This window comes from Centruroides sculpturatus, unplaced genomic scaffold (assembly GCF_000671375.1).
Source record: "Centruroides sculpturatus isolate CEXI.00-Female unplaced genomic scaffold, Cexi_2.0 scaffold369, whole genome shotgun sequence".
In the NCBI taxonomy this organism is placed as follows: Eukaryota; Metazoa; Arthropoda; class Arachnida; order Scorpiones; family Buthidae; genus Centruroides; species Centruroides sculpturatus.
Window position 1 is genome coordinate 591624 of NW_019384649.1, and position 4228 is coordinate 595851.

The window sequence follows — 4228 nt, forward strand, 5'->3', positions numbered from 1 at the left end:
GCAATAAATAAAAAAAAAAAAAAAAAAAAAAGGAACATGTTACGGTAAGATCTGGCAACACCAGAGAGAGCGCGGCACGTGCAAGACAGACGGCCATGTTTAATGTAAGCGAGTGTAGATCGCCCGTTCCGAATAAACCCTGAATAAAGTATTCAGAGTAAGTGTTTGCATTCCTGTCTTACGGGGGGTCTTAAGTGCGTCACGGACGGCGTGGAAACACAAAGAAAGCCATATAAAACAGTCTCCAAGTGCCACCAAAACAGAAGTGTCCTGTTTCCACCTGAACAACCAACTGGCAAATACAAGGCTGAATGTCTCTTTCTGTAACCAACCTCTTAGACATATGTACCCTAAATACCTGGGAATCACCCTTGATCACACTCTGTCTTTCAAGACACATCTAAAAAGTGTTGCTGGCAAGCTTAAGAGCAGGAACAATATAATACAGAAGCTTTGTGGCACCACATGGGGATCAACTGCTAGCACGCTGCGCTGCTCAGCTTTAAAACTGGTTTACTCATGTGCTGAGTATTGTGCCCCTGTCTGGATGAATAGCTCCCATACAAGATTGGTAGATACACACCTTAATGTTACAATGCGCCTGATTTCTGCTACCATACGATCTACACCAGCACTTTGGCTGCCATTATTGGCAGGAGTCATGCCACCTGACCTGCGTCGATCTAAGGCCCTTGCTTGCGAGTCCCTAAAGATAAGCGAAAATCCTCAACTCCAAGTTCACCAAGACATTCCATCCTTGAGCATTAACCGCTTGAAATCTTGGAATCCAACCCTTCCGGCAGCTCAAGACATGGCCATAACTGATGATGACTACATGACAGTGTGGAAAAACTGCTGGGAAACAGGAATGGGGTCCCACTTGCATGGTATGTTCTGTTGTAAGGGAAAAGTCCAGGGTTTCGACTTACCTCACAAAACATGGACCGCATTAAACCGTGTCAGGACGGGCCATGGCAGGGGTAGAGACTCTTTGTTCAAATGGAAGAAGGTTCCAAGCCCGGAGTGTGACTGTGGTGCTCCACGTCAGACTGTTGTGCACATTGCATGCGAATGTAGACTGCGGGCTTACCCGGGAAACTGGAGTGACATACTAATGTCCACCTCAGAGGCCGTAAAGTGGATAAGCGAGTTAGATCTACAACTCTGAATGCTCTTTATTTCCTTGTGTACATGTGCAGTCACATATTTGTACAGTTTTACAATAGTTTAATTGCATATAGATTTACTACTACTTATTCTTTTATTTCATTTCTGGTTTTGTATTACTCCATTTTGTTACGCTTTGTTTGTGTCATTTATAAGCCATACGCTAAATAATAAATAAAACCACAAATTTTGTGATTTTTCAAAATTTATTTAATTTTTTTTATTAGAAAACAGTTTGATATGTTTTAAGACAATTACAAAAATATCATTTTCAAGCTCTTTATCTTTTAATGATAATATATTAAAAGTTATCACTTTTTACTTGTTAGCAAAGAATAGGTACACTTTTTTAAATTACATAAAATTAATTTTTAAATATATTTTAAACACTTAATATTTGGTTTCACCCCCTTTGGCTACAATTACTTAAAAAACTTTTTAGGCATGGAGTTTATTACTTTTTTAATTGTTCATTCTTAATTTAATCTCATGTATCCATTATTGCAATTTTCAATTGATTTACAGTTTCATATTGTTTCCCACTTTGATAGACAATTCCTGCTAAAATCCCCCATAAATTTTCAATTGGATTTAAATCTGGACTACACGAAAGCCAGTCAATATTACATCAATATTTTCTTTTTTAAAGAAATTTTTCATTGACATTAGGACATGAATGGGAGCATTATCTTGTTGAAACTACCATTTATGACCTCCAGTTAAACCACCAAATGTAATCATATTTTTGTCAACAAATGTTAATTTAGTTTTACCTTCCAATCCATTCCAATCCATCCTATTTACCTCCAAAACTATCCCAAATCATTATAGACCCATGGCTTATTTTAAATCTGCTTTCTCTTCTTAAATCATGCCAATAATATAAAAACCCATCAGGGCCATATAAATTAAACTTCTCATCACTAAACATTATTTCTTGCCATTCTTCAGTCCATCCCATCTTGTCTTTAGCCCAAATTAAATTCATTGATATGTGTTTAGCAGTTAAAGGTAGTTTCAACTTCATTTTTAAATATTTTACATTGTCATAGTTTTTTAAAGTTCTCCAAAGAGTTGCATGAGATACATCTATTGGTATTTCAGCAGCAGCTTGCCTTGTTAACATCGTTTTTATTTATAAGCTTCAAAACTTCTCTCTCATTCTTTGATGTTAAACATGATATATGTTGAATATATAATAAATGGATATTTGTGAAAAAAATTTATGCTGCTTTATGAAATGTAAAAAACCTGATAAAATAATTAATATTTCCAGTAATAGTTTCAAATTAAATTTTTAAAAAACAAAATTTATGGTGTTCTTATACTTCAGTAACAGACTGCAGAACCAACCCTACTTTTAGAAGTATAAAATAGAGGTTGAGGTACACGTATCAGCGCAAAACGTGTACGGCTGACGGTCCAAGCGCCGCCATCTGGCAATTCTACACGGTCAATAATGGCATTCGCTTCGTGTAGAATGGTGAGTAGAAGATCGGTTAAACTTCTTCATTTTTTCCTCTTTGGGGTTAAAATTATGAACTATTTTATTAAGATAACGATTATTTAAGCATTTACAAATAGCATTGTGAAGAAATAGATGATTTTAATTCAGAAATTTTTAATTGTTCAATTTTTTTTTAGCAAGTGATGTAAAGTGTCGATAACATTTTTATATCTGTGTTCATAAAATCACTTATCATAGTTTTCTTTTCAGAAACAAGACTGAATCAAGATAGAGAAGAAAGAAGAGTGTTTTTAGAAAAATTTGATTTAGAGAGAAAAGAAAAAAAAGCGTTATTAGAAATACTTTTGAAAACTTTGAATAAAATTGAAAAAATTCTTTATTTATTTATTGATTACATTCTAACTATTTGTCCAATTTGGGGGTAAACAATTAAAATAATCTGATGTTGCACTACCATATAAGCATGTGTGACAGTTTGTAAGTAGTGCACCAACAATATACAGATTATCAACAGGCTAAAGATACAATTTCAAATTTTTTTTTTAAATCTAGAAAAGCAAATATCTGAATTATTTTCCCAAATACCCATTCCACACACACTCTTACTGAACTCATCCTGGAATTAAATACTTGTTGTTTGGGTGTTAACCTAGCACCTCGGAATGGTGTAATGAGGTGTTGACGCAAAGGATAACCAGAATCTCCATATAAAACAAATTCGGTCCCATTCTCGGAACAAGGAATCGCAGCCAAATGCTCTAACTCAACCTTCTTGACTACGCGACCGCTTTGCAAGTTAAAAACTTCTGCCGATCCCCCCAGGGCCATATTAAAACTATATCAGTGATTTTAAAAACTATGTATTTAATTTTCTTTCTGTTCAGACCTAAATATTGATCGAAAAACCAATTATACTGTAAAATAAACAGGTATAGTCTTCTCACTAAAATTCTAGTTTTTTTTTCATTGTAGTGTAGTACCTACAAACACTTGTCTTTTTCTTTTACCCACGACCCCCAGTGTAAGGCTTTGCGGCCCCGCTGGGTGTCGCGACCCACAGGTTGAAAAGCACTGCTGTAACAAATTAGATTCTCTTAACATTCCACTGTCATGACGTCTTCCTTCTATTGGTCCAAAAAAATTAGCAATCATACCATTGGGTGTAACCACTGATTGAAATTTCAAACAATTTATATGTTTATGGCCACTGAATACCACCCTTTGATGTGTTTTGGTCGACAAATAGGACGTGCTGTTCCATCTACGAACCCCCAATAATTTGTCAAAGGAGCACCTTTTGCTGTTATTACTTGGCTAAATAAATTTAATTTTTCTCTTGTTAGTTTTATCTCGTTGATATTCAATAACAATTTGGAATGGCTATTGTATATGATATTTACTGTTTCATGCACAAATTGTGAAAGTTCATTTTTTGATCTCTCCAACAAAACAGAAATATCATCAAGTCTATTAGGATAAACCAGGGGTCGGCAACCTGCGGCTCGTGAGCCACATGCGGCTCTTTGGATGTGAAGCTGCGGCTCTTTAGTTCCATACGCAATTATTATTTATTTTATCAAAAAAAAAAAAAAA